Consider the following 12452-nt stretch of genomic DNA (forward strand, 5'->3'; position numbering starts at 1 on the left):
CAGGCAGTAGGTCCCGGCTACAACTCTATCTGCAGGGTAAAGGAGGAAACGGGGGCAGATATGTTTTTACTATGGAGTCTTCACAGATGTTGATGTTGTCCTGGTCGCGTCTTCGAGGTATCTTGAATATCCTATTTCCTGATGCAGCAATTGCACTTACCCACAAGGAACTCAGTACAAAAAAATATACAGACACAACAGAAATAAAATTCGGCTCCAACCAGAGAGAGGAACATCCAAATAGGTCCAAATTGTAAGTTTAAAACTTCAATATTTATTAGTCATCCATATGGATGTTCCTCTCTCTGGTTGGAGCCGAATTTTATTTCTGTTGTGTCTGTATATTCATCGGTGAAGTCCTTCCCGGTTCTGGTCTCCCAGAAAATTTGGATTGACTTGTATACAAAAAAATATATTTACTCTCACCTGTAAATATTCTTATAGTTTTCCCTATCAGGACATTTACGAGCCTCAATAAGCGGAACCACAAGGGGGACTTTCCTCCCGAAAGAAACAAAAGAAGGTTCCAGAGGGCTCCCCTATAGTATGACAAGGCGCGCATATATTAGGTGCAATCTAAGACAGGGCAAAGATTAAGAAGACTGGTGAGCCTTGTCGCAATCTTCCACCCACAGGCAGAAGAAACTTCCTTTAGGCGACCTCCTTTTCCTGTCTGCATCCTCTAATTCTGCAGAACCTCTTGGTCGGTATCAGAGATTCCCTATAGATAGAATCTCCAGATTTTAGGAAGTTTTGTAAGAAGCCGCTATATGTAACATCTTATGTGTTTTCTTACCAGCTCTTGCATCTTGAAAGTTCTGCGACACCTGCACTCATATCTTATAAAAAAATTATCTGGCTTCCAAAGTCCGATCCTCCACTTGGTTGACAATGGATCTCGCTGTATAGAGGAAATATGGAAGACAACTGCATAAGCCAAACAGATTCAGTGACATGAGGTAGCCCACCCACTAGCTAAGCAGATCATTGCACCCACATATGTCCTACAGGGCCGCCCCACACAATAGCACCATGATGTACGGTCATATACCTTCCAGGGAAGTCCTTTAATCTTACTTAAAGGGATTGTCCAGACTTAGGTGACAAAATAAACTACGTTTTCCAATCTACATATTGTGTGTAGAATTGCCATTGACACACGACCCCCCACCTATCATCTGTTCTCAGCAGCTGAAACACAGAAAATAGAGCAGGAAGCAGACAGCGCTGTTCTCTATGTAGTGGCCTGACTAGGTACTGCAGCTCAACTCTTATTCACTGCTATTTGTGGGTTTTTATGGCCACTCTGAATCCCATATAAAAGCTAGACATTTGGTAGCATGGAAAAGCTGAGTGACAATCTGTGGAAGCTGTAAAGACACAGGGATAGTGGTAATGATGTCTGTACAGATTATCAGGAAATAATGGGGTGTTTTGGACAAAAACCATTATTAAGATGCCTTGGTTTGTAGTAATTTGTTGGGGTCAGACCCCCCACCCAGCGCCGCACCTCCCATGAGGCGACCTGAAGCGAGCGCTTCAGGCGGCGCTATGGCAGGGCCCCAGGGAGGGTGGCATTTTTTCTTACCTAAGCCAGTCCAGGACAAGCTGTCCTGGACTGGCTTAGCACGGAGCGGTGGATTGGGGAGGCCACTGGAGCAGTGCTGCTCCAGCAGCCTCCCCTCACGCTCAGGCAGAGAGCAGGTCTTCTCCGTGCCTGTTCTCTGCCTGTGAACGGTGCTCAGCCCCGCCCCTTCACTCCGCCATGCCCCCTCCTGGGGGGGGGGGGGCGGCTTTCTGTAGTTCGCTTCGGGCGGCAAAAGGAGCAGGTTCACCCCTGCCCCCACCATACTATCCATAACCACCTATCCATGGCATAAGTGACCAGTATACTCCTTTACAGACCCGGGTTCTGTGTGCACTCCCATCATTCACCATGCTCAGATCTGCCGCCTGCTTCAGATGATGGAATAGTCATATATATATATATATATATAGCAGCTCCGGCAGCAGGGACACGCCGTAAACATGTAATTACTGTATCGAGGTTGTTTTGGAGAATATGTCTGAGCTGTGACTGTCTACATCTATTATTTGTATTGTATCCAGTAAGAAAATCCCACAAGACATCAGTGCAAAATGTACAGGGACCCCAAAATCTTTAATCTGGGGCCCATACAATGCATTATATTGGTCCCTCCCTTTATTCTTCCCTGGTGGTTGCTATCGGGCCCTCAAAGAGAGGGGTCCAGCTCTGGTTGCTCCCACTATAATGAGTAATGACAGGGCACCTGAAGTTCCATCAGCAGAGAGAGGACTCACAACACCTCGGCCTTCCTCTGTATTGTAGATGTTGGGGTACAGGAGGTAACACATCCAGGCCTTGTTAGCATTAGTTGCACAGGCCTTTGGGGTTGCATCTGTACCTGGGCTCCCACTAACCATATACGCTGGGGTGCGCTGGATCCCTGAACCATATACTTATCAATATTACAGAAGTCATGTCATCATATAATCGTATGTACAAGTCTCCGGGTAAGAAATCGATTCCTCCTGTCTGATATTAATGATATGAAATATATTAGAAGTTGTCTTCTCTATCATGTAAGTGAATGTCCGAGAAAGAAAATACAAAATGACGAAAATGTTGTTTTTACTTTTTTTAGTCATCTCAAGTCTACAAAGACTGGAATCAAAAAGTGACCAAATACCCCAAATTGGTACCAATAAGCAGCTCTCACAATACAAGTCCTCCTAGCGCTCTGTTCACACAGTCCTCTCCCAAATATAAACTATAAGTTCTATGTACCCAAAGATTACATAACCCACAATGGGGTCTGCCGGGTTTCCACCGGTTCTATACGTTTTTTGTTTTTTTTTCTTAAATGTAGATTGTGAGCCCCACATAGAGCTCACAATGTACATTTTTCCCTATCAGTATGTCTTTTTGGAATATGGGATGGAAATCCATGCAAACACGGGGAGAACATACAAACTCCTTGCAGACGGTTTTTGCCCTTGGTGGGATTTGAACACCAGGACTCCAGCGCTGCAAGGCTGCAGTGCTAACCACTGAGCCACCGTGTGGCCCTATGTTTCTATACGTTTTTGGCCGAATCTGCAGTGGATGTGAGCCGAGCCATAGACTGCTGCATGGCCGCCTGCCGGGACCTCCAGTACTCAGGACAGCGAGCCTCCTTTCATGCTCCAGTTGTTGTGGAACTACAAGTTTCAGCATGGCTTCTTGCTTTTACTTCTCATGGACATACCCATAGAAATAAATTAAGCATGCTGGGAGTTGTAGTTCCACAGCAGCTGTAGTTCTGATGGTTGCCGAACAGATACCCCTGTAAGGACAAGTCCACACATGACGGCGACAGCAAATTTTTCATCATAGAAATCCATAAAAAATCTGTGAAATCCGCGGTGAAGCCTGCAGCGTAAACTGACATGGGGCAGAATGAAAAGCATCGGATACACTGCAGATATAGGAGAGCATTATACCTATAGGGGGAGGAACCCTATACGTATATATAGCATCAATGGTCTGTATACAATGCATAGAAGCCAGGTCTGTAGGTGCAACCACCAGGGGCGCTATTACAATAAATGGTTAACCCCTCTCTATCCCAAATACACTAAATATAGAGTAAAGCTCATTGTAAGAGGGGGCAGAACTTTCACATGATTATTTTCTGTACCCTTAGTGCCAGAGTGTCCCCTAAAGATTAGAGTACCCCTAAAGAATATTAGAGTGTCCCATAAAGAAGAGTAGAGTGCCCCAATAACCATTGTCAGAGTCCTTTCATATGATTATGTTTTTTATAGACCCCCAGGAACATGTATTACACATCTATTCTTCCCATACACATTAGTAATAACACTGTATAATAATGGACTATGGGCATGGCCGGCCCTCATACAGCGGTCACTTCTTCCCCATCTACTAATAAGGCAGCACTAGAAGTTGCCATAAAGGTCTCTCCCAATCCTCAGGACACTGGACTGTCTCTCACAGTGTATATGTCAGTGCAGGGCAATGGACACTGCCAGGCAGGAGCTACCTGAGGGTCTCACGGCCATGACATCACGTCACCTGCGCACGGCCAACTGACATTCAGTTCTTAACTGTCGACGGCGGAGAGAAGAAGCGATTCGAAAGATTTCTAAGGATTTCTACAGATTTTATTTTGGATTAATTGGATTAATTTGGACTGAGTGAGACAACCAGGATGGTGTCCACTGGAAGAGGAGAGGACGGAGAGGAGAAGAAGAGGAAGAGGGAAGAGGAGAGCAACGGAGAGGATGAGAAGAGAGAAGAAAAGAGAAAGAGGGAAGAGGAGAGTGACGGAGAGGAGAAGAAGCGTGAAGAGAAGAGGAAGAGGGAAGAGGAGAGCAATGATGGACTAAAGGAGAAGAACAAGAAGAGAAGATCCCAGGATAAAGGATCGGAGGAAAAAGAACCGACCCCTGGCAGGAGCCAAGACGCTGACACATCAGGCCCCTACCCCAGCTTTACCATCAGCCGCTTCATCCTCCACAAGATGTTGGGTAGGGGCAGCTTTGGCAAAGTAAGTTATATCACTTCTTATTCATTTTGACCATTTTATTTTGACCATTTTATTTTGTGTTGTCAACATTGCAGACTGGGTAGATATTAATTGTAGTCTAGGTCTATGGGGTGACTGTTAGGATGCCCAGAGACTTTCCTGCCCCCATGACCACTGCTTTGTGCCCCATATCTCATCTGCTCTGTGTATCACCATAGTTAGGTTTAGTGTTAATATAAAGGAGTACTCTGACTCATGGAGGATCTCAGGATTAGAGCTGTGGGGGTGGGGTGGGGTGGGTGGTGGTGGACTGTTTATTTCCATGCTGATCCCAAACCGATCCACCCAGCCTTCTTGTGCCTATTCTGTCCATTCCCATATGGTAATAGTAGAGTCCCCCTTTATGGTCTTTCCATACACAATCCCAGAGCTGACACTACATGATGCCTATGAGCCCCATTTCCTTTTTGATGTAGTAACCAATTTCTATTTGTCTCCTTCAGGTTTTCCTGGCATCAGTCCCTGGCCGACAGACCTTCATGGCCATCAAGACCATCGACAAAAGAGAGGACAATATGGATACCATCGTGAGAGAGCAGCAGATACTCGCCGCTGCCAGAGAATGCCCATTCATATGCCACCTCTATGCCGCACACCACTCTGAGCAGCGGGCATATTTAATAACCGAGTATCTGTCTGGCGGCAGCCTGAAGGATTTGATAAAGATGTGCGGCTGCCTGAACATCGGCAATGTAAGGTAAGAAAAAGGGGAAATACCGGGGGGGGGGGGGGGGGGGAAGGGGGAGAAGATAAAAGCTGAGGTCGGGGGTTGTAGTCAGGGATTTACTAACACTGACATTTCTCTTTGTTCTTCCCCGAGATTCTACGCGGCAGAGATCGTTTGCGGACTTCAGTTCCTCCATGGACACGGCATCGTCCATCGGTAAGAACTTTCTTCCTTCTATGTCTCCCCTTTACATTCTGGATTTCATGCACCCAGCTTTCCTAGGGTCCTGCCTGGTCTTGTAGTCACCCATCCCCCGTCTCCATTGTCATTGGTCAGATTGTAATTTTCTTCTCTTATTTCATTACAGTGACATCAAGCCAGCGAACATCATGTTGGATGCAGAAGGCCACACCCGTATCATCGACCTGGGGCTGGCCCAAGATGGAATCACCACCTCCTCCAAACTCTGTGGCGTGACGGGCACCTTCAATTACATGGCCCCAGAGGTGCATTTCAACACAGGATATAGTGTAGCAGTGGACTGGTGGAGCTTGGGAATAGTGACATCCAAGATGGCAACAGGACGCCACCCGTTTTCCGAGGGTAAAAACCGACGGGAAGCCTTTAGAGCCAAGCTCACCAAGAAGCCAGAATTTCCAGATGACATCGATGCGGACTTGAAAAATCTTGTCGAAAATCTGCTACACAAGTTTCCTAAGGAGCGCCTGGGTGTGTGCCGGAACATCAGAGAGCATCCATTCTTTGCTACCATCGGCTGGGAGGAACTGGAGCAGAGGAGAGCGCGGCCACCATTTACACCGTTTCAGCCAGTTCTGGAGAAGGAACATCTACAGTGGCCGGAGGACAGGAGCGCCCTTCATCCCACCAACCACCATAACTACATGTCACCAAGCTGGGATGCCTTGCAGAATGAACCGGCGCCCACAGCCCAGAACTACACGACTCCTCCATGTCTCTGCTGCTCTGAACGACCAAGGCTGCCTTGAAACACACAAACTCTCTCCATCACCATGCCACACTTGCCAGAACAGCGTGAAGATCTTCTGCGTCCATCGGGATTGGCCTGTGCTCAGCTCAGCACAGGCCTGGTAAGTATGACGCACAACACACATCACATACACTACATGATAGGTATAGGCAGCACACGCACTACATGATAGGTATAGGCAGCGCACACACTACATGATAGGTATAGGCAGCACACACACTACATGATAGGTATAGGCAGCACACACTACATGATAGGTATAGGCAGCACACACTACATGATAGGTATAGGCAGCACACGTAGACACATAGAGATAGCGGCCATTGATCCTGGGATTTATTCCGATTGCCAGATTTGGGGTCAGGAAGGAATTTTCCCCTATGCTGAGGACAATTGGCCCATTCCTCACAGGGTTTTCGCCTTCCTTAGGATCAAAACACGGCCTTAAATAGGATTAGATAAGTAAGTAGTAGTAATAGTAAGCTAAAAATAGGAATTAATAGGAAAAAATGTAGTTACAAAAATATAAAGATTAGATAAATGTATAAGAATCTGGAAACAGAAATAGTAGAATAGAAATCTAGGAAAAAACTAAAAAAAACTAAAAAAAAAAAAAAGATGTAGCTCACATAGATAATAAAATTTTAATATTATAGTATAAAAGAAAAAATAAAATAAAATATAACTCATAGATCTCACACACATATAGAATATATATACACACTCGCTTAGTAGACGTATCAAAAAAACTTAATACATAGTTTTAAGATTATAGATTAAAATAAAACATAAAAAAATTTAAATAAAATATTAGACAGAACACACATACCTGTGTGTATATATATATATATACATATATATATATATATATATATATATATATATATATAAAAACGTACAGTAGTTTAGTAAGTATAATAATAGCGTAATATATTGTTTTAATGTATAGTATTAAATAGTAAAATATAAAACTAAAAAAAAATAAAAAAATTGCAAAATGTAATTCTGACTACCCATGTTAATATATAGCAGTGTAACACATAGGAAAAAATAGTATATCTATATACACATGCAGGTATACAATAGTGACATATAGCATTAATATAGTAATAAAATGTAACCCCTCCCCCATCTATAAATAAGATTAGTATAATACACATTATATAGACGTAATATAATAGGAATATACCGTAGTAATGTAATATAATATGACCTCTCCCCCATCTATAAACAAGATTAGTATAATACACATATATATAGACGTAATATAATAAGAATATAGTAATATAATACGACCCCTCCCCCATCTATAAATACACTTAGTATAATACACATATATAGACGTAATATAATAGGAATATACGATAGTAATGTAATATAATATGACCCCTCCCCCATCTATAAATAAGATTAATATAATACACATATATATAGACGTAATATAATAAGAATATAGTAATATAATACGACCCCTCCCCCATCTATAAATACGCTTAGTATAATACACATATATATAGACGTAATATAATAGGAATATACGATAGTAATGTAATATAATATGACCCCTCCCCCATCTATAAATAAGATTAATATAATACACATATATATAGACGTAATATAATAAGAATATAGTAATACAATATGACCCCTCCCCCATCTATAAATAAATTCTCCCCTTTACCTCTTACATCTTTGTCCTTGTCTTTATTCTCATTGGATCTCCTTGTAGTAAATGTTGTTCAGGCCTCGATGTCCTTTCCCAGCACTTGGGATCTTCAGGGGTTTCCAATCTCACTTTAAGTCATTTTACCTCTAGATGTCTATAGGTGGTGTGAACAGAGCCCCAAAGGGTTGTCGGCTCTTTACCATCCCGTCCTGTAACCTGTGGTCGGACCTGACTGCAGCCATTCACTTTCCCTACAGCGCCTCTAGAGGTAATAAAGTATAACACACTTCTCACTAACATCACTGGGTTCTCCATGGACATGTTGGGTCTTCTGTTAATCCCATTCTGGGTAATAGTTGGTGGTTGTGGCTGGAGGACCCCCTCTACTACCTTAGAATTCCCTGGGGCAGTATTTTATATGGGTTTTCTAAGGCCTGGTTTACATCTGTGTTCGGTATTCCGTTCGGGGAGTTCGGTTGGATAGCCCTCAAACAGAATACCGAATGCATTAAAAAGTGGTTAGCTAAGAAACCACATGGACCCCAGGGTAGGACTGGGGTGTCTAGGGCCCACCAGTGGAATTGTTTTTAGGGGCCCAGCGCCAGGACCCCTGTAGATGAGCTGTACCGAGACAGGGCGGCTAAGGTAATAATATATCAGGAGCCGGCTGCTCATCCGCCATACAATGTGTACCACTGCCCTATCTAAACCCACTGCTACACACTGTATGGCAAGGACTCCTTGGACCCGTATATATAATAAATCCCTTGAACCATGGTGACGTGAAACATAAGCTTCCTACAATAAAAAACATGACTCCTTAAGTGTGGTATACGTCGGGTATAAGTGGGGTATACATGGGGTAGGCCACAGCTTTATTGATCTGAACAATCCAAAACACTGTGAAAAGTAAACATACTTGTCCATGCCCCTCCTCCGAATACGTCTTCCTCCTCCTCCTACTCCGCAGTGAACCAGTGAGCATGTAGGTCCCTACTTTACCGTATCTGGACATGGACCCCCCCCCCCCCTTTCCCCCCGCCTGCTGTGACAACGAACCTGAGTGAAGAGAGAGAGAGAGAGAAAGAAAGCAAGAAGGTGTGAACCCGCGTTCACCTGTAGCCGCACTGTAATGGAAAAACTCATCTGCAGAGGTCCTGGCTGTCAGACTCCCGCAGATCTAATATTGATGGTCTATCCTAAGGACAGGCCATAAATATTAGAAACATGGATAAATCCTTTAAAGATGTTGTCCAGGAATTGGAGCAGCCCATGTGGCGGGCCGGAGGTTTAAAATAACAAAGAATACTCACCTGTCCTTGGCACCCCGTTGTCCGCCACCAGTGTCCATTCAGTCTCGTGCTGGCACCTTTTTGCTGGGAGTCCTGCACCTCATATGACCGCTAAGACGAATTGGATACAGGATTTCCATAAATGAAGCCATGAGACCGAACAGACAGAGGCGGAGGACAACAGGGTGCTGGGGACAGGTGAGTATGTTTGTTTCTTTAATTTTTACACCTCCGTGGCAGCCGCAGCGTCCTGCACTAATTGTTTTCAATGGGAGTCAGAATGAGGGAAGAATCAGCTGTTGCAGTGAACCGTGGTACCTGTGTAAGCGCCGTGACCCCTTCTCTGTTTACACATTGTCGTACATCTCATAGTGGCCATGTCATGTAATTACAGCCTCGTCCTATAAGCGTCTATGTAACAAGACTGTAACTACATCATCACACGGTCACTATAAACATACAGCGTGTGATATACACAGGCACCATGGCCCCTTCATACAGCTGATCAGGGGGTCACTTATCTCTTATTGATGATTTATTCTGAGGAGAGATCATCAATATAAATGAGCTGGAAAACTCCTTAAAGGGGTTGTCCTGTCACAAGGATCCTATCTATAATGCTTGTAAATGTGAATGTAAGACTTTTCCTAAATACATTGCTTCAGCAGAACTCCTTTGTTTCTTCACTATATTACTTTATTCATTTTTTTGTGGCCACAGCCCTGACCTAGCTGCTCCTGAGTCAAGTGATGTTTCAGCCTGCTCACAGGGGGAGGGAGGAGGGGCTAAGTGCACAGGAGCAAGCCTGGAGGGGGGGGGGGGGGGGGAGTTTACCCTTTCGGGGAAGGGGCCGCCAATACACTGTTAGACGCCGGCACAGGTGAAGCCAGCAACATCGCTATGCTTCTGCCCTGCATGAAGCCAGCAGCGGCAGAAGCGATGCTGTTATTCCACTCCGGGGTCACATATGCAAAGCCAAGTGGCGAGATGCCGCCGGCCCTGCGTGCGCGCTCATACACCAGTCTAGCCTTCACAATGCGAATACAGACCCGACACCCTGTCGGGTCTGTATTTGCATTGTGAAGGCTAGACGGTCTATGAGCGCGCACGCAGGGCTGGCGGCATCTCGTCGCTTGGCTTTGCATACGTGACCCCGCCCACCATTGACGAGACAAAGCCGGAAGACAGAAGATTTCACAGAAACGAAGACTGGTAAGTATGCGACGTGGGACAACCCCTTTAAGCTTAAGGCCCCACGTGGTGTCCTGCAGCAAAAAAGCGCTACGGGAAAACCGTGGCCATGACGCATCACGTTTCTTCCTGCAGCCCTTTGCACAGAAAGTTTGCAGAGCTTTCCGCTGTATTTTCTGCTTCAATTATATCTAAACCGCCAGAATCTCTGTAGCTATGCTGCAATGTCTAAAACCGCTGGAAATTACAGCATGTATCTTATTTTACCACAAAGTGGGGATGGGGCCTCAACGGTTGAAAACACAGCGGGAAAACAGTTCCTGCAAAGTGAATGGTAGTCTAGCAATTCCCATCCACACATTGTGGAAAAATTATGTGCAGTGAACATGTTTCCATAACCGTTTGGGTTTTGGAATTTGCAGCAAATCAATTATACCTACGAAAACATCAGCACTTTCCCTATAGGGGTAATGGAAGCAGAAAGTGAAAAGCGCTGCGGAAAAAAACCCACAATGCGTTACTGCTTCGGTTTTTCCTGCAGTGCTATTTTGTTGCAATTTGCAACGTGAGGCCTTAGTCTTAATAAAGCCCAAGTGCCACATTCATTAAATGAATTGCCCCCACATAGTATGCCCCTGATTTCCCCTGACAAATACTGCACCCCTAATGACCCCTAATATCAATGACCACCCCCTTATGTTCATAATGCCTCCTAAGATAACATGCAACTGTGAACAGAGATGCAGGGACATGAAACTGGGCAGAGATGGAGGGGCATGAATCTGGGGGAGAGATGGAGAGGACATGAATCTGGGGGCAGAGATGGGGGAACATGAATCTGGGGGCAGAGATGGGGGAACATGAATCTGGGCAGAGATGGAGGGACATGAAACTGGGGGAGAGATGGAGAGGACATGAATCTGGGGGCAGAGATGGAGGGGACATGAAACTGGGGGAGAGATGGAGAGGACATGAATCTGGGGGCAGAGATGGGGGGACATGAATCTTGGGGCAGAGATGGGGGACATGAATCTGTGGGCAGAGATGGAGGGGACATGAATCTGGGGGAAGAGATGTGGGGACATGAATCTGGGGACAGAGATGGAGGGACATGAAACTGGGCAGAGATGGAGGGGACATGAATCTGGGGGAAGAGATGGGGGGACATGAATCTGGGAGCAGAGATGTGAGGACATGAATCTGGGAGCAGAAATGGAGGGGACATGAATCTGGGGGCAGAGATGGGGGACATGAATCTGGGGGCAGAGATGGAGGGGACATGAATCTGGGGGCCGAGATGGAGGGGACATGAATCTGGGGGCAGAGATGGAGGGGACATGAATCTGGGGACAGAGATGGAGGGACATGAATCTGGGGGAAGAGATGTGGGGACATGAATCTGGGGACAGAGATGGAGGGGGGACATGAAACTGGGGGCAGATGAAGGGGTGTATATGAAACTGGGGGAGACATGGAGGGGGGACATATAATTTACGGGTGACTGTAGGAGGATTATACTGTGTGCGGGCACATGAAAAATAAATGAGAATGGGTGGAGTCAACACAAAAGTGGGAGGAGCTAAATATGCTACCGCGCGCTGCACTTGTGCACATTATGTGCCTCTTTCTGCTCTTCAAAAGTTGTGAGGTATGTGAATGACATGCCATGCTGTCTGCTTGCACAAGAAGTTTTTAAAAGGGTTCACTTTTTTAGGTTGAGCATTAAGACTATAGCCTTCTGAGAGATTGCACTGCAATATTACCACAGCCATGAAATATAATAAAATATCACGTCTATATTTGACTATTGTCTGATATGGCCAGACAAGACAGCTATTTTACCTCGTCAGGCTGCAGCTACAACATGGCCGGGAACACAACACCCTGATAACAGAAAGGGCAAAATAATGGCATTTCATATCCCCGCATTTGGCGAGGGAGCGGCTTGCAGTACCCACATTCTGCCAGCAGAGGGAAGCCTGGCGATCACATAGGAGGGGTTATGATCGCCTGATGA

The sequence above is a fragment of the Leptodactylus fuscus genome, chromosome 7, assembly GCF_031893055.1.
Source record: "Leptodactylus fuscus isolate aLepFus1 chromosome 7, aLepFus1.hap2, whole genome shotgun sequence".
NCBI classification, from domain to species: Eukaryota; Metazoa; Chordata; class Amphibia; order Anura; family Leptodactylidae; genus Leptodactylus; species Leptodactylus fuscus.